This window comes from Camellia sinensis, chromosome 4, assembly GCF_055761805.1.
Source record: "Camellia sinensis isolate YWXY chromosome 4, ASM5576180v1, whole genome shotgun sequence".
NCBI classification, from domain to species: Eukaryota; Viridiplantae; Streptophyta; class Magnoliopsida; order Ericales; family Theaceae; genus Camellia; species Camellia sinensis.
Window position 1 is genome coordinate 26703761 of NC_138964.1, and position 20240 is coordinate 26724000.

Sequence of the window (20240 nt, forward strand, 5' to 3'; positions counted from 1 at the left end):
TTTCCATCAAGACTTTTAGTGCGTTGGTTAGGTTCATATAGAGGGGGGTGAAAGTTCTACCTTGAGCTTGGGTTGGGTCAGCTGTTTGTGGGTTGGTATGGCAAAAGGGTTGGCAGTTTTGGGATTAGTGGTGACAGTATTGACTTCTGAGCATTTCGCAGTTATGCTACCATTGGAACTGCGAACAACATTCCTCCTCGTAAGTTCATTACCCTCCACAATGATCCCTTGTCTGATGGCATCCTCGATTTGAACCCCAATTTCATGGAGGTCCTTAAAGTTGAATAGCGGGAGGACTATCATTTTCTATAATAGCCTTTCATGCTGATTTCTAACAATGATACAGACTTGCTCTTTCTCTGGACGCCTACTTGCCATCATAGCTGCCTTTGCCCTCCATCGAATAACAAACTCTGAAAAGCCTTTCTGCAGTTCTTGACGCGTTGCCTCAAGATCACGAGTTATGACCTCGATCTACGTGTTGTAGGAATATTGGGCAACGAAGGATTCGGCCAACTCTTGCCAGCTCTGTTTCACCGAGTCCTCCAATTTAGCAAACTAGATGACAACTATTCCAGATATGGTTTGGTTGAATAGTGACAACTTTTGTACTCGGGTCAAACCCATCGGTCATAGGATATCAAAAAACAGATGCAAATGCACCATCGAATCTCTAGAGCCATCGAAAGCAGTCAATATGCGGCATCTTGAACCGCTCCGGTAAGGTAACTGCCAATTTAGTGTGCCCATCCTATATGTCTGGAATAGAGTTGACCCCCTGTGCCTTTTTGAATAGCTTTTCCAGCTTGTTGACTTCGAGCGCAATTGGATCAACCTTAAATTCAAACGATGCCTCAGTTTGATACACCGAGGATCTAGAAGTTTGTGCTGGGATGGGTTCTGCTTGAACTGGGAGAATCGGAACACCCTCGGTTTGTGGATCTTGAATAGTGGTAGCATTAACTATGGTACCAGGCACATGGATAGCCGCGGTGGGTACATGTGATGCAGAGACCGCTGCTGGCTGCGATTGCGTTTGCTGTTGCTGTAGGCTAGTTATAACCTCGGCCTGATGGGTCATTCAGCTTGATGGGTCACATCATGTTGGAGGGAGTCAACTGTTTGTTGTAGATGAAGTAATAATTACTCTGAATTTGTCAGAGGTTGAGCCATGATAGGGGTAGATGCTTGGGATGAGCTGAATGAAGGTAATCTAACTGGTGAATGTTGGACCAATGGAATTGGTGAACCTTGTCTGGCCCTCTTTCGTCTCACCACCGGTGAAAGTGAAGCAAACACTGGCTTCCTCTAAACTAGGTCCCCGTCCTTACAAAGTCTATTGACACGAGTCCAGAGTACTCGGGGGATGTTGGAGCCTTCTGAAGCTAAAGTTCCAGGACTACTTTGCAAAAGAAAAAATAGACAGCACCTCAGCCTAATTTCACTAGAACGGATATGATCACAGCTGAATGACTATATTCTCTATACTGAATTCTGCCCCACAAACTGATACCAACCCTACAACTGATATGCACATTCCTGTACAGTTTCACTATAAAGTATATACCAGTTAAAGAGAGGCAAAACACCCCTATGAGGGGGTAGGGTTACCCTGTCCTAGTTTCGTCAGGAGCTAAGGTTCACTATGCACAACAAATGGTTTCACACAATCCTGCATTTGGGTAAGCAACCTGTCCAAGTTTGGAACAGTCTCTATGACTTTCGATATGAAACTAGGCTGATTGGTCAAAAAGGGTACCTCAACAAGACTACCTAATATACCTTTCACACCTAACACGAAGAAGTGAAATGAGGATCAAACAGTACATCAGTAGTCTAGATCCAAGGGTTGTGTTCCCATCGTGGCAAAGCCCGCAACTGGTCAGCCTTTTGGCAAGCTTTTCCAAGCGAACCCCCGGCAAACCGTTCAGGAATAACAGATGGCAAACACTGTGACTTAGGCGCACCAATGCAAATGCAAATGAAAAGAAACACATCAAGTGTAGATAAAATGTCATATCATGAGTTTGAGTCAAGTCCTCTAAATGCCAAGCAGAGTTACCAGAAACTGTAACTTGGCCTTTTCGCGCCCCATTTCGGAAGGTTTGAAAGAAAGCCCTACAATTTAGACTCCCGTGGTTCTGAATCTAATGTCGTAAGTGCAATGTGAAACTGATAAACACCAAAGAGTCCAAATCTGGCAAATCATTTTGGAAAATCGATTTTGAATAAAAAATGTCAAAAATTGGACTGCTTTGCCAGATACAGAGTCCCCACCTAAATATTTTATTTTGGCGAAATTTAGGAAACCATGACACGTGCCAAAGGCCACGTGTTCGTCGTCACAAAAGTTGCCTCGGCTCGGGAACTTGGATACGAGAGGGGAAGGTCATGAATTGAGCGCCCCCGCTCACCCGATCAAAGATCGGCCTCTACTAATCATGATATGATTTTTATCAACATTATGTGCTCTTATTCCGGTTATTAAACTAGCATTACTATGCGATGCGCACAATCAAGTATAGACCAGCTTGCTTAATTTGAAATAATTCAACGCATGTTTGTTTGCGAAAATGGTTTGAATTTGCCACCTCAAGTGGGCTTAAAGTTTGTGCATTTGCCACCAAACATAGTGGGCTTAAAACATGATTTGCCATTCAACAAAGTGGGCTTAAAACATACATTTGTTGAATCATTCCAATTCAAACAACAAGCCTTCATCCACAGGCATTTAAGCAGTTTAGCATTAAAGCACATAGCCTCATGGCAACATTCACACTTATGTAAGTATGCTAAAGCATAAAAACTCACCTATTACTCCAAGCTAGGAAAACATGAGTTAGAAAAACATGCATGGTTCCTAATTATGTCAAATGTCTAATGTAACACATGCGATATGCAATTTAATAGGCTCGGCTACTAATATGACATATTGATCGATTTGAACAACATGCGATTAAACACGTATTCAAAGAAGTATTGAAATTATAATGCAGTTTGAATGATGCGCCGAGCCTCGGTTCATGTAATACAAATGAATGGATGCAAGCATAAGGTATGCTAATTTGAAACATGTCCCTAATCTAACCATCAAAAGTGATTAAATAAAAGGGAGAAAGACGTGGAGTGGGAAGACATACACACACGCACGCACACTTATTACAACATTACGCCCTCGTGAAGGAGGGTCCGAATGAATAAAAGCTAACTAGCTAGCTAAATTAAACTAATTAAGCTAATTATTACAACACTTTAAATGGATAACAAGCTTACTCTGGGCTAGTTAATTAAAACAATTAAATAATTAACTATCTAAGCTAATTAAATATTGCAAAGCAAACTAATTAGCTAAATACTTAACTAATTAATTACAAAACAACTAAGCTAATTAATTACAACATAAATTAACTATTCTATTTAAATAATTACACCATTTGCATGCATTAACTATAACTAATTAACTAAGCAAATTAACTAAAAGGCCTCGGGAAACGAGGGATGCATGCATGCTTGGTTTTTCACCCGAAAGGCCATTGTTTTGGCCTCTGTAGTACAGAAGTACTTACACTTTCTCCTTTTCCAGATCAACTCTACTTTGCTTTAGAAACACTCTGCTGAATTTTCATTGGTGGCCGACAGTGGGGTCAGTTGGCCACTACTGATGGTCGGTCGGCCAACAATGATAGCCGGTCGGCTACTGGTGGTGGCCGTCGACCACCACTGGCTTGGACTTCCTTGCTGCAACTGAGAGCAAACAGAGCAAAATAGTGTACATTTTGAAGGTTTGTTTGTACTGTTACCCTCCTTATCATCAAACAAGTTCAAAGGAGTGATACTCTTGGCTCTCAAATCATCAACCAAGCAATTTCAATGCATGATGGCCAAAGAACCAAGTTTTTACAAGTTTGATAAATGCGCAAACAAGACTCAAATGACCATCAACCTATCATACATGATCAAGGGCAATGGAGACCTAGGAAAATGGCACATTTCATCACTTTTGAGTATGAAATGTTCCATTTTCCTTGTGTTCAAACTAACGTCAGATTTGAGCACATGCAATGCAACACAAAGAAGTGCTTATCTTACCATTTTTACTTGCCAATTTGATTTACACATTTTAGTTACCAAATCTTTCTTTAATCAATTTGTCCATTGGTGAGTGTCCTCTAAGATGAAAGAAGTGTCAACCAATGGATAATGTAAGGCAAGAGAGAGATCATGTCGTTGGTAATGAACCATTAAAGGGGATTAAACCATTAAGCATGACCTCAATCTCAAGCTTAAAGGATCCCAAGCTTGAAACAACCCTCAAAAGCAAATGAAAGAGTGAAGCAAAGAGAAGATTGCAGAGTTTATAAGTGTAGAAATTAAGTAAGAAAAGCACTAAAACATGGCCATAAGCTCAAACAAGTGGTATCTAAAGTCCTAAAATACCAAGCTTGTGAGGACTATTATACTACAAGCATGCAAAACAACATTCAAACACAACAAACACTTAAAAATAGTCTTAAAACATGTCTGAAACAACCCTAAAACATGCTGGAATTAAGCTAACAAAAACTAGAAAAATAAGCTAAAACATGGAGCATGTTAAGCTAGTAAACAAAACACAAGGAGGAGAGGCTAACCCCTCCAATTTTAGACCTCAAAATATGATTTTTACCACTGAAATTACTTTGAAATTTAGTGTTCAAAAGCCCCAAAAAAAGATTGTTTGAAAGTGGAAAACAAAGGTATAGTGTCCTTACAAGCAAGGAATCAAGGAGGGTGCAATACCCCCTAACCTTAAATGGCCTAAAACCACCAATTTCAGACCAAAAAAAATAGAGGTTTAGACAATCCAAAAATAGTACAAAAATGTGCTGGAATGAATACAAAAGTAGCTAAAATAATAAGCTAAAATATTGAGCAATTAAGCTAGCAAACAAGCACCAGGAAGGGAGGCTAACCCCCTCCATTTTTGGAACTTCAAAACATGATTTTTAGCCTTTGGAAAACTCTGAAAACCAGTGGTAAAAATCTCAAAAAAGTTGACAAAGAAATGGGAAACACAAGTGGAAAGGCTTAGATAACAAGGTTCAAAGAAGGGTGATTAACCCCTCTACCTTTAATAGCCTTAAACCACAAGCCTCAGCCCATAAAAAAAATTAAAAATAATTCAAAATCAGTAAGAAAAAGGTAGGAAAGAAGTAGTGCAAAGATGCTCAAAATTTTACCTCTTGAAGAGAAATAACACTTTTGCTCACAAACCACAAGTCCTTCACTTTCAAAGGCTGAAATTTCGACTCAAGAATCTCAACAAGGAGAGCTCCAATATTGGTTTAGGAAGTGTAGAGAGAGGGTGTATAGGTTGCAAGATAGAGATGGAGAGAGAATTCTAAGTTTTGGACCTTTTGGAAATTTTTGTAACCTTAAACCACAAGGGAAGGCCTGGTATATATAGAAAAACAACCTAACAGGTCGAAAATATCAAGCCTTGAACTGCTGGAGCTTGTGGGGGACAGTTGGCCAAAAACATCTAGGTTTTTCACCAGTGGCCGATCGGCCAGAAGTGTGGACTGTCGGCCATCAATGGTGGCCGGTCGGCCATCAAAAATCTACTTCTAAGCCCAACTTCAAATGGGTATATCTCCTTCATCTGGACTCCTTTCCAGGTCATTCTTGAGTCTTAATTGAAGCCCCTAAAGTCTACTTTCCAATGGTGTAGCTCACATATAAATTCTAAGTGTGCTAAGAGATATGCCTATTTTAGTGAAAGTTGCTTAATTTTGGCTTAACCGGATTGATGCCTAACTTCAACCAGCCATATCTCCCTCATCCAGACTCGGTTTTAGGAGATTCTTGAGTCTAAAATGAAGCCCCGGAAGTCCACTTTCCAATGGTAGTGGCCTCACAGCTTAAGTTCAAGTGTACAAAAGGATAGACCTAATTTAGTGAAGGCTGCCTGGTTATTTCTTTACGGTTTATGCCCAACTTCTTCCCCAACTAGGTTTCTTCCCTCTCCTCCAATTTTCTTCAACTCCAAACTTCTAAATAAGATGTTTTAAAATATTTTTGAAAGAGTTCACCTCTCTTCCATTTATTTCCACTTTGTCGTTGCTCGGTTTACTGAAAAGTGCAATTTTTAACAAAATGCGAGTCTCGGAACATCGTAGAAACTTTTGGGAAAAAAATATTTTGAAAAAAAGGGTTTTAAGGTCTAAAATGATTTTGGTCAAAATTGTTTTGGTTCAAAATGGGGTGTAAGGTTGGGATTTAGAGTTCCTCTTGCTGAAGAAATCGAACGTTTGTACAGCATGACTTTCATCATCGAGTGATCAACTTGTGGCGCCCAAGTCTTAAGGGCGGCCAAAAATAGGGTATCTACATATAGCATCATATTTTCCTTAGCATTTTCCATGACTCGTATCCATTCATTTTGCATGCATAAGGGTGCAACTCATCCTACTAATCAATTTCAATTTCAAATTCCTTACTCGAATACGTGCTTTATTGCATACCTTGAATTGACTCACATGCCATGCTAGTAGTCGAGCCTATTAATTGCATGTTGTATGCGTTGCATTAGTCATGTTGCATTGTCTAGGATCATGCATTCTTTCTAACTATTTTCTTTCTTTTGGCTCACCTGAGATATTTTGGGTAAGAATTTTTGATTTAGCATATTGCATACGTGCAATTGTTGATATGTCGAGCATAACTACCATGAGGCTACGTGCTTATTTGAAATAACTCTTTGAATGCCTATGGATGAAGGTTATTTTGCCTAAGTTAGGACAATTTTGATTATTGCATATACAGACTCATTTTCTTTGAGTCCCATATTTCAAAAACTCTTCCAAAAATTGCATTAAAATCGAAGCGTTTTAAATTAAGTAAAGTGGTCTATATTTGTTTGACTTCACGTAGTAATGATGGCATAATCAATCAGAACAAGAGCATATAATGTATATAAAAATCACATCATGATTAGTAGAGGTCGATCTTTAATTAGGTGAGTGGGGTGCTCAATTCATGAACTTTCCCTTTCATACCTAAGTTCCTGTCACGACCCAAACCCGCCCCGAGAAGGTTGGCATCGTAATTGGCCAGTAATCCTAGATTACCACATGCCTTTCTGTACAAAACATACATAACCGGGGCTTGCGGAAGCGAAAACAAAACACTAATAGTCCAAAGAGCTGTGCATTTATATGAACATACATTACATGCCAAAAATGTTAATTTACCCACTACATTACATCACATATAATCAAAATTCATGTACAAAACATAGGCTCACGCCACATGTACAACCAAAACCAAGCTTCCTAACGGCCTTCGAGGCCTAGCCCCATCTCGGAGGCACCAAAACACCGGGTAGGCTTCAAAAACGGCGGCTCAGCTCGGACTCCGCCTAGGCTTGACTCCCAGAGTGCTCACCTATAAATACATATATACAAACAATGAGCTAAAGCTCAGCAAGTAACATTAAAGTAAAGGAGTAGTGAACGAATTCCACATTTCATATATCCATAAAATAAATCATTCATAAACATAATCATCTCATATCAGAACATACATAATGGCATACTCCATAGAACATAACATTTGTCGTCCAACGACTAGAGTAACCGGTCCCGGACACCGATTAAACACATACCGAGATCTCGTAAACTGGTCCACTTAGGACTATCTATGGATGCCATACTAGATTCGCAAACTGGACATTCGTTCACAGAAAACATTTATCGCTTCAAAACCATAGCATAACGTAGCACTTTTAAACATAGATCATACTAACATATCTTTACAGAAATGTTACTCACAGTGGGTTTCCAAAACCGATTGCACGGTCTTCGCCTCCTGACCTGCAATTATTAACATTATAACACATTTCTTCAATACACATTATCATTAAATCACTTAATTCATGCCATTCTATTCTTCCCTTATTAAATTTCATGTTCATGAGGTGCCAAATGATGCCAATAACATGTGCAAATCATGTAATTCAACTTCTCAAAATTTCCTGAAAAAAGGTCCCCGCTCGAGCGGCAAAACCCCCGCTCGAGCGGACAACAGACTGTGATAAAGATACTGGATGTGCGAAATCTCCGCTCGAGCGGGGGTTTTACCCCCGCTCGAGCGGATGGCGACAATTTGGGTGAAAAACCAGTCCAAAAATCTGCTAAATCGTGAGTCTCCCTTTAGCAAAATCAATTTTCCAAAATCATAAAATTCAAGGCTTAAACACTTGAAGAACAACTTAATTTAAGCTTCAAAACTAAACCCACGTGAATCACATAAAAGATCAAGCTTTGAATTGAAATGAAAATTCATAACTATGCACCCAAAAGCTTCATTTCCCAAATCCATGGAGTTTCCTCCCCAATATGCCAAATATAAACATGAATCATAAATTTATGCCTTGTATGCTCAAATTAAACATAATTTCCCCTTCAATCCATTTACTTGCCATGAGATCAAAGATGATTCAACCTTATTTCAAGAAATTAGAGGGAAATTCTTACCTTAATCACTTAATTGTAGAAGATTTAGCTTGATTCTCTTTTTTCCTCCTCTTCTTCCCCTTTTTCACGAATTCCCTCTCTCTCACCTTTCCAGATTTTTTCTTCTCTTTTGTTTTTGAGTCAAACATAGGTCAACATCCTTATCTTAAGTCATATTTATAAAATTGTGCCATAAACTCAAGCCAAACGGGGCTTAACGAATCAGACGAAATTCAGTCCTCAATTTATCGTCCCAACGGGTTCTAAAAATTCCCGGTATCACATAGGCGTGTTCAATTTCGTTTTCCGAACCCATTATGGCCGTCAATTTCAGTCCCGAAGTTGTAGTCTCAACAGATTTTTTTTTTTCCAATTCGAACAGATATTCTTCAATTAATTTCATATGAACACATAATGAATTACGGATATTTGTGACATGCGTTTCGGGGTCATTACAGTTCCTGAGCAGAGACACTTTGGTAATGACAAACAAGTGGCCTTCGGCATGAGTCACGGGTTTTTTTGAATTTTTTAAAAATATTTAGGTGGCGACTCTGTAAATCTGGTAATGCAGTCCATTTTTGGCATCTCCGACGATAAATGGATTTTCTAAAGATTTGCCGAAATTGGACTCATTTGTGTTTATCTATTTCATGTTGCACTCGTGAAACTAGATTCAGAATCACAGGAGTCCAAACTATAGGGCTATCGTATTCGAGGAGCACGAAAAACCAGCTACCCTCGCCAGAGTCACCCTTAGTTCGCTATCATCAATGTGAAGCATCTCAACTGTCTTCACTATTTGCTCAAGTCACTCGTTTGCTTTCTTAGGCTCTGGGCCACTGTGAAACTCATCCGACTTGGCCCACAAAAACTCTCTAGTAAGACAACCCGCCCTTGTCTCGACGACAATCTCTCAAGCTTGGTTCTCTGCCTTCAAGATGTTCATCGACTCTCTCAAAGCCCCCGCCATCTCTTGGGCTAGGGCACCCATTGCGGCTTGACCTGCTTGTTCTGGGACTCCTGTTTTCTCTATTTGCTCAGCCATATTAGCTTGGCCTGCTTGCTCGGTTGCATTAGCTTGGCCGAATCCTTCTTCTTGCATCGGAACCTCATGGATCGGTACTTTATGAACACCTCGGCGAGGCTTACCATGCCTCCTGCCTCTACCACCACGTGCCTGATCTCTTCCTGGCATCCTAATTAAGGAAAAGAGCAAACTCGCAACTTATCTCACATGTCCTACCACAACAATTTTATACATTCTCGTTTCACGTAAACACTTAGTTTCACTTTACATAAGCACTTAATCACACAAACATATACAGATTACTCCTTTACGATGAAATTTGTCCTACGAAATACTGAGAATTCTTATTAGAATGAGCATTGTTAGGTGCCCTTCTAATAAGGCTTCAAGGAATTCAATAGGCACAAACAACACCCCAAAGGTTCAATCCCATACCTATCTAGTCATATAAGCATGTTATCACATAACACCTAAAACATGGAACATCTCCTATTTAAGCAAAATGAACTCATTGTCGAAAACGACCACTTCCTGTGAACCCCAAGTATTCAAACCCGGTAGATCTGATACCAACTTGTAACACCCCAAAGAAATTAACCCAAATATACTCGTTATCTTCCAACAACATAATCTTGTTTTCCAAAATTAATAGCTTCTATTTCTTAAAGTATACAAATATAAAGCCTCATCATTAACATCATTACCAATCTTTAACGTTTGTATTCATTAAACTCTAGAGATTTTTAAAAAAACTATTCTACATGCGATTATACATTCAACATTCCTAGAATATGAATCTATATCACGTGGCACAATAAGTCAAGTACAATTCAGTTCCCTCAAGGGCTACAAATTCCAAGGCTTAAGCCTGGTTACACAAAAATGGTTTTCGAAACCCATATATGTAAAACCCTTGGCTTGTCAAAAATAATAACAACAAAAGAAAAGAGCCTTGGGCTCTCAAAATACATTCCATGCCTTTAATTTGGTAGGATCACTATGGCCCAGTTTGGTAGAGCTGTGGGAAAGTGCTTATAGCTTATGCCTAAACAGCTTATAGCTTATAACTTTCAGCTTAAGCTAATTTCCAGCTTATTCTTAAAGCATCTCCTGCCCCACTCAAAGAATAAGCTGTTTTCTGACTTCCACAAAGCTATAAGCTATAAGCTATAAGCTATAAGCTAAACCAAACACATCAAAATAGCTTAAATTAAGCTGAAAGCTGAAATAAGCTGAAATTAAGCTGTACCAAACAGGGCCTATATCCTTTACTGCACAAAATCTTATAGGGTGAGCACAAAATCCAGTTGGAAGATCTTAATAAAGTATATACATTTTATATAGTCTCCAGAGATGAATGCATATGTCATGTCATGCTCAAAACATATATCTCTATCTTTGAAAAAAATATCCTGTGCTCAATGCAATTTGAAACATGACAATTCAATCATTTCAATGTAGTTCAAGGGGCGGTAAATATAACTCAGGTAATCCCCGGGTTAGTGTCTGCAAGTAGTGTCAAACCCCAAACCCGCCCCTAAAAGTTTGGGCATGACCACCTTAGAAACGGACAGATAGTACAATGCATACAACATATGGGGCCTAAACGAAAGCATTTAATATCAATTATAGTAACATAAAATAACATCCATTGAGCTATCACTACTACGCCAGGATCCCAACATTGCATAAGACGAGTAAACATATAGTGACATGCACTTGGGAGCTAGTTATATACATATACATACACAGACTCCACCCCATGATTGGGTGAATAACAAAACACAATATACATTTCAATCTTAGGTAACTCATTGGGGTACAACGCCAAAGGCTCAACAAAACTTCACAAAATACATAGGCTTCCTTTAAGTGTTTGGACACACAGAGGTTGACAAAAGGGAGATGTGCATCGAGGGTTAAGGCTGACCTCCAGTCATAATACCTACAAAATCAGACAAAAACACAGAGTGAGTCAAGCTCAGTGAATAATAGTACTCAAACAATTTGAAGCTCAACTTAAATTATAATACATATCAACGCGTACATAAATGCAGAGATCATGTGCTTAATCTAATTCTGTACTAATTTCAGAACGGCCTTAGGCCCCGTTTTTAAACAAAGTGGCATTGACCCCTTGAACAGAGTGGCATTAAGCCCTTAATCAGAATGGCATTAAGCCTTTTTCATGCATGTATGAACTCAAGAGGTGGCTCGCACGGATTCTAGAGGTGACTCGCATGGCAGCACTTAGTTCCGTGCAGCACTTTGTTTCATACTAGCGGATCATACAGAATGGCCATAGGTCCAGATGTCACAGATTGGCCATAGGCCTCACATACGCCACAGAACAGCCCTAAGCCTCATAACGTTCACAAAACGGCCATAGGCCTCTGTAGACGTCCCCGAACGCTCCCGGGAGGGTGAGTCCCGTTCCATTCATTTGGGGTCACTACAGCTCAGGACTCTCAAATGTCACGGTTCTAAGTCTGAACCAAAGAGTCCAAATCCGGCAAATCGTTTTGAGAAAACAGATTTTTGAAAGAAGTGCCAAACATGGACTGTTTTGCCAGATACAGAGTCGCCACCTAAATATTTTATTCTGGGAAATTTAGGAAACCCTGACTCGTTGCCTAAGGCCACGTGTCCGTCATCACCAAACTTGCCTCGGCTCGGGAACTTGGGTACGATTGGGGAAGGTCACTTCGTGAGCACCCCCGCTCGCCCGATCAAAGATCGGCCTCTACTAACCATGATATCAAGTTTTGAAAACATTGTGCGTTCTTATTCCGGTTATTAGCCTAGATTTACTATGTGATGCGCACAGCATACAAGTATAGACTGGATCGCCTGAATTGGAACAAAACATTTCATGTTTGTTTTTGAAAGATGGTTTGATGGTGCTACTCGCAAGTAGGCTAAGACGTGGATTTGCCACCCTCGGGTGGGCTTAGAAAACATGATTTTGCCACTATCTAGTGGGCTTAAAACACACAGTGAATGAATTGTTCCAATCCAAATAATCCAACCTTCACCCACAGGCATTCAGGCAGTTATATCACATAAGCATATAGCCTCATGGTAAGCATGCTATTCATGGCAGTCACTCACACGCATGCAAGGATGCTAAAGCATAAAACTCACCGAGTACTCCAAGCCGAAACAGAAACTATATTAGAAATCATGCATGATCCTAAGTATACAGAAATGCCTAATGCAACACATGCAAAAATGCAAACTATAGTAGGCTCGGCTATTCTAAACATGGCATATGGAATGCGACAACTAACATGTATTCAATTTTGGAATTTAAAATACAATGCAATTAGCATGATGCGCCGAGCCTGGTGCATGCAAAACAGATGAATGAATGCAAACATGCTATCATATTGTATGCTAATTAAAACATGCCCTAATCTAACCATCATAAGCGGATAAATAAAAGGGAGAAAGACGTGGAGTTGGAAGACATACAACACACACACGCACACTTATTACAATTATGCCCTCGCACAGAGGGTCCGAATAAATATACAGTCCCGAATAAAAGAATATTACAGTCCAAATAATACAGTTCCAAATATACAAATTCCTAATTAATTAACAAATTAACTAAGAAAGCTGTAAAACTGGCGTGCAAGCCAGGGACTGCCTTGATTCTGATGAATGATGTATGTTTAGGCTGCTTTTGTGCGGAAATCCATGACGATGCCCCAATTAGCCTCTGTTTTGCAATTATTCTTGAAATGCGTGCCAAGTCTCGGAAGACCGCTGATTCTTGATTTGCTGTAACAGAGAGCAGGAAAGGGGCATAGCAATGTATTTTCACAAATGTATGAATGCCTCGGTCCTCGTGCCACCAATTACGCATATCGATGCATGATGGATGAGGAGTCGAATTGCACAGTTAATATGAAATGAATGCACATGAAAACACAACTAAAACCTAACTCCATCATGGATGATCCGGAGTGTCGGTGACTGGGGAATTGAGACACGTTCCATCACTCGGAGTACGGAACGTACCTCGTTTCCCGTGCCCGGGGTAACTCCTATCCCGAACACAATGCAATATGCATGATATGCATGAAATGCAACTAAGATACAATCCTAACATACACAATGTCATGGAATGGCATACACGCTGCACGAGGTAATATACAACCGAGCATACACAATGCTATGGATGAAATGGCATACGTAATGCAATGATGGGCTTACACCAACATGAGAGAGCCTCAGCCACACTCACATAGGAGGCCATCAGATGAAAACAAGACAACTCGAAATGCGTGCACGTGTGCACGCAAACCGAGAACCGACCCTCAGGCACCGAAATGCCACTCTAATGAGACATGGAAAAGAAATGGAATATGATATGCAAACATGCAAAAAACAGTAGCAAAATGAGGGGCAAAACAGCCCCGAAACAAGGCGAAATGACACCCGATGCATGAAACTTCTCCCGAAATGCAAAACTAGGTACATGAAATGGCTTACAGCTATACAAAGCATGCATAATTGGTACATGGAATGAAAAGACAGAAGAAAGGCAGCCCCAAAAGAAGAATCTTTACAGTTCAAAGCATGGCCAAACAGCAAACATAAATAGGGAAAAACTAGCATGCAAGAAATGGCCCTAAATGTGAGATAAAGAAGCAACTCACAGATGCTGTCCCCAAACAGATTAGGGCCCTTAAATAAAGTTGAAGAGGGGCCCAAAAAATGACCTTTTACAGTTCTGAAAATAGCCCAAAAACAAACACAGGTATGGCTAAGCTCTCATGCGAGAAATGGGCCAAAAGGTGGACAAAGAAGCAAGTGAAGGTTTCTGGCCTTAAACACAAAGGGACCCTTCAAAAACATTGAAGAGGGGCCAAAAATAATGCATTTTACAGTTGATGGCCGGACCCAAAACAGTATGCATGCAAGCCAAAAATATTATGCAAAATATGGCCAAAAAAGAGAGATATAACACAAAGTATATAAAGGATGCCTCAAACAGTGAAATACCCTTAATGAAATATGAAGAGGAGACTAAAATAAGACTTTTTTCAGTTTTGAAAATCGCCCAAAAATAGAAGCACAATAGGCTAATAAATCATGCAAAAATGGGGACCAAGGAGAGGTATAATGACAAGTGGCATATGGAGGTCCCAAACAGTGATGAGCCCTTCTTCAATGTTGAAGAAGGGCTCAAAATAATCCTATCTACAGTTTACATCATGCTCCAAAACAGATCACATATAGGCCAAAAATACTATGCAAGATTATGGCATAGAAGAGGGATAATGAAGAAAGTGTATCAAGAGGGCCTCAAACAGTGAGAGGCCCTTAAACAAAAGTGAAAAGGAGCTCAAAAGAATGCCACTTTCAGTTAGGGCCAGAGCTCAAAACAGCAAGCATGTATGGCTTACAAATGTTGCAAAAATAAGCTCAAAAAGAGGGGATTGATGCTCACCCTTGAAGACAAGTCTTTGGTTGCTTCTTGGCTTGAGAAGTGATGTCTCTTAGCTGTTGGAAAGCTCCCCAAGCTACTGGAAATGGAGTAGTGGTGGTGATGCTAGGTGGTGATGAAGAAAATGTGGTAGAACTTGGTTGTTCTTGCTTGAAAGAGAAAGATGGAGGGAGATGTGTATACCAAGCTTGAAGGCAAAAATTTCCCAACCCTTTTTACCAATGCTGGAGGCTGGTTATATGGACCAAGGAGAGGGAGAAATGGAGGGGAAAAGGTGGGGGAAAAAGGACCATGTTTTCCCCCAAAAGCTGTCCCCCGGATACAGATATTTTTGGGGGAAAACAGCTATACAGCTGTAAAGTACACACTCTGAGGAGAGAGGCCGGCTAGTTTTTGGAGCTGCAGGTGGCCGGCCGGCCACCTCCCATGGCCGGCCGGCTAGGGGTCAAAAAGGTCAAAAGGATTTAGTGGCCGGCCACCACAGATAGGTGTCCTCCCAGGTGCCCTCAACACAACCCTATGGTTCAAAATTGGCAACAGTGAATGAGGAGAGAAAACAAGCCATTTTTAGGAAGGGTTCAAAAGGGTTAGGTGGAATTACTGGACGGCCACCAACTTTTGGTGTCCTCCCATGTGTGTACAACACAAATATGTGGTTGAAAGTTCAAGAAAATGGCCCAAGGTTGTTCAACATTGGCTTGGAAGTGAGAAAAACGGGCGTCGGAGGGCGCCGGAGGAATATAACTGGTTGCTGAAACAATTGCTGGCCTCCCACCCTTCTACGGCCTTCCTGGTGATGAAACAGAGGTACCTGCCAAAAATGAACGAAAACCGATGCAAAACGAATGCTCGGGGGCCAAAACGCGTAGTTCGAGGCCCCGAAAACTGCCTGTTAGGCACCGAAAGTGGCATTCGACCACGAAGTGGGTCTCTCAGACCTCAGTGTCCCTCAAAAGGGAGTAAATAAGAAGCATGCCAAAAACCGGGGCAAACGGAGATGGTTAGGCGGTCCCGAACCGAGGCACACGGCCAACGGCCCCGAAAAACCGGAAACCGAGCTCCGAAATGGGCAAAATGGCCTATGGCCACAAAATGTAGCTGTAGACACCCCATTTTTGACCGTCCTCAAGACTTGGACGTCACCGTTTGAACACTCGGTGATCATCCATGTTTGTGTTCGTTTGGAGTTCCTGGAGGCCTCGGCTACGCGCCTTGCCTCAGGATCTCTGAACCCGACCGTTTAGTGTCTGGTTTCGCACCAAACACTGACATCTTGCCTTTGAGAGGCAGGGTAGGGCTTGTAGACCATCCCCACCCACCACCGGCAGTGACTAGAGGCCACCGGCTGGTTTTTGCTGCCACCGGCACTATTTATTGCCAGTCAGCACTTTTTAGTGCCGGCCGGCACTCTTTTTTGCCAAGATGGCATTTTTGGCCGGCCGACTACTGTGCATCTGCTTTTGCAGATATTTTAAGACAGCTGTCTTGCTTTTGGCTCCCCTCCATACACGTGTATGGAGGGATCTCTCTCTTGGAAGCTTGTCTTGTAAGCTTTACAAGACAAAAGCTTCTATGTAGAGAGAGGCTGGTCTCTTGGCTTAAAAAGGTTAGACACTTGAGATATTTTGAGAGCTTAGACAGCCATTGTTATGGTTTGAGTTCTAGGGTTAGGGTTAGATACACATCCTATCTCTCTTTCCCTCTCTTTTGTGCTCTTGTGTGTGTTTTAGTCCATACTATTGCACACAAGCACCTAGTGTTTCACCTTCCTCTTGGAACTGAGGTTCTAAGGGACTGATTTTGAAGTTTTGGTGTTGGATTCAAGCCAAGGAGGGTCATTGGAGCATCATTGTTGAAGAAGGCTTCAAGGGTAAGAATCTCACCCCTTTATTCCCCATTTTTGCACCTTATTTCTACCTGTCTTAAATTCGTTTTTGAGCTTGCTGTATAATACAAAAGAGTTCTATTTTTAGACCCTCTTGATTGTTTATTAAGGGTGTTTTGTGATTTGAGGGTGTTTGACCCCTCTTAGGCCTTGAAAGGCCTCATTTTGTGCTCTTTTGTGCTAGTTTCGGGGCTTTGGTGTTTGGGCCTCTTCACCACTGAAATCTTGAGGGATTTCAGTGGTGGAGATGGTGCCTTAAAGTCTCTGAAGAGAGAGGGCCACCCCCTCTCCTTGTTGTCCTTGAAAAGGGCATGTTTTGGCCTCTTGAGAGAGCATCATGTTTGAGTGTGTGTTGAGCATGTATAGACTGTTTTTCATGCTTATTTGTCCATAATATAACATGATTTTAAATTGGTTTTGGTACTCCATGCATGCTTAGCATAGTTGCCATGTAATGCCTTGTGATCTCTTAACATGTCTTAGGTCGTGTGCCTTTGTTTCTAGCATGTTTTAGGCTTACATTTGTGAAGATTTTGTGCTTATCTTGACATGTTTTAGGTCTGTCCATAGGTGTTTGGGTTGATTTTGGCATGCATCATATAGCCTCTTTGCATTTTGGCTTGTTGGCCTTAAGTATGTATATGTATAGCATGACATTTTTGCATTGATTTGGTGTTTTGGAATCATCCACCATGTCATTTTAGTCCTATTTGCATGCCTATATGTTTACCTTGGATGCATCTTTAATGCCTCATAAGCATGTGTTGCATGCTCCATGTTTTGACCATCGTGCATGCCTCTAAATTTGAGCCACTTAGATGCCATCTAAGTAGCCCTTTAGCCTTGTTTTAACATGCTAAAAATCTGTTTTTAGTTGCTTAATGCATGCCATGATTGTTGTGATAAATGTGCTTCAAAGCTTCATGACTTGCCTCAAGTACTTGGACCATGCTTGCATGCATTTGCTTGTCTTGTTTAACATGATTTGGCATCATTTTATGACATGATTTTCAATGCTTATGTTGCATGCTAATTAGTCCATGATTGTCCCTTTCAAGTGTGCTTGAGGGTTGTCTAATTTGTGCCTAAGTGTTGGGCCTTAACATGTGCATGTGTGTATATGTGTTTTGGTCTCTTCTTTTGGTCGTTTTAGCCACTGTTTTGGGCCTTATTAGAGCCGCCCAAATCATGCTTTAGACCACCTTTTCATTGGCTAGCATTGCCTCATGTTTGCTTGCATGCTTGCATAAGTGTATCACCATGCCATGTTGCATCCTTAGCTTGCATGCTTAGGTTGCATTGCATCAACATGCATTCCTTGCCCCTTGATTTGGTGATAGGGATTAGGACTTTGGTTTGATTTGGTTTGCATGCATTTGAAATCAAAGTTGCATACTTGGTTCTTTGGACCATCATGCATGGAAATGCGTGATTGGTGGTCCGAGAATCGATGCACATGCCCCTTTGAGTCATTATCATGATAAGGGACATGGTTGGTGCATATATGCCTTGAATTGTGCTGCCATGCTTTGCCTTGCCCTCTGTTGCTGTCATTTGCAGATTCTGCAGGAACACTCTGCCGATCGGCAGTGTAAGGTGCCGACCGGCAATCATTTCTCTACCGACAGCTTCACTTTGTGCTGGTGGCCACATCACACTGCCGATGGAAATTCCATTCAGCCGGTGGTGATCCCCATTGCCCAAGGAAGCAGTCCTGAGGTTTTGGCAGCCTCCAGAGGAGTAAAAGAATGAAAACAGAGGTAGCCTATGCATGGCGGCGCATTTCCGAGCGGGACCGGGCATGCATTGCATTGAGCCCTCCTCCCGAGGCGGTTTACTGTTTTTCTAGCTTTAGTTAGTTGCTTAGTTGATTAGGCAATTTATAATATTAATTAGCTTGCGTAGTTAATTAATTTGTAATATTTATTTGGTCCCTCCGAACGAGGGCAAACCTGTAATAAGTGTGTGTGGGTGGTGTGTATGTCTTCCAATCCCCACTTCTTTCTTCCCTTTTATTTACCTGCTTATGATGGTAGATTAGGGCACGTTTAATTTAGCATACCTTATGCTATGCATGTGTGCATCCATGCATTTGTATTGCATGCATTAGGCTCGGTACATCACGCTAACTGCATTTGTACTTCATTTCAAAAATTGAATATGTACTAGTTGATCGCATTTCATATGCCATGCTTAGGTTAGCCGAGCCTATCTAATTGTATCCTGTATGTGTTGCATTAGGCAATTTAACATGAACTAGGACACGCATGTTTGCTAACTAGTTTATTGTTTTGGCACAGAGTACGATGTAAGTATTTTCGCTTTAGCATCTCGCATGCGTGTGAATGTTAACATGACAGTATGCTTGCCATGCGGCTAAATGCTTATGTGAGATAAACTGTTTGAATGCCTGTGGGTGAAGGTTGGATTGTTTGAGTTGGAAAAACTCGTTGAAATCCGTATTTTAGCCTACTTGTGAGTAGCAAATTGCAAAGCACTTTTCAAAACAAACGGATATGCAATGCTTATTTCCAAATTAGGCAATCTAGTCTATACTTGTTTGATGCGCGCATAACATAGTAATTCTGGGCTAATGAATGGAATAAGAACACATAACGTTTTCAAAATCAGATATCATGGTTAGTAGAGGCCGGTCTTCGGACCGGGTGAAAGGGGGTGCTCATAGCTGACCTTCCCCGATCGTACCCAAGCTCCCGAGCCGAGACAACTCCGGTGATGACGGACATGTGGCCTTCGGCACCGAGTCAGGGTTTCCTAAATTTCCCCATTTTAAAAATATTTAGGTGGCGACTCTGTATCTGGAAAAGCAGTCCATGTTTGGCACTACTTTTTCAAAAATCTGTTTCTCAAAACGATTTGCCAGATTTGGACTCTTTGGTTCAGATTAAGAACCGCGACAACAAAATCGCGAGTCCGAACTGTAGTAGCATGAGGCCCCCCTCCGCGGGCGCGTCTACAGTAGCTCACGGCCACTGAGAGATGGTCTATGGGACCTCTCCCTCCCCTCAGGAAAAGAAACAGAGAAAACCGAGTCTGATTCGCAAACCGAGGCAAGGTACAAAAGAGGGTTCAGAAGTCCGGAGGCAGGGCTCACGGCCGCGACTCTGAGACTTCTGAATGAGCACGATATGCAACGTCACCGAGCGCTCAATCGGTGATGTCTGAGTCTTAAGGTCGGTCAAAAATGGGGTGTCTACAGTTGCCCCTCTTTGACAGAACTCGAAAGTCACAAGTGACGGGAGTGAATGTCAAAGCCCAGAGACGACCCATTTTTGACAAGGCCGAAGACTTAGACAAACGTACAAGATAAATAGAGATGTGCCCGCAGGCATGCCCGCAGGCAAAGGGAGC

General features: G+C 41.3%; 1 long non-coding RNA gene across 1 annotated transcript; it reads right to left on the bottom strand.

Annotated features, from left to right (window-relative positions):
- Nucleotides 1-7172: 7172 nt before the first annotated feature.
- Nucleotides 7173-7705, bottom strand: LOC114291981 (uncharacterized). The gene is made up of 2 exons (XR_014365567.1): nucleotides 7565-7705; nucleotides 7173-7425 (listed from the first exon to the last, which is right to left on the bottom strand). It is a non-coding gene; the product is annotated as an uncharacterized LOC114291981 (long non-coding RNA).
- Nucleotides 7706-20240: the final 12535 nt, after the last annotated feature.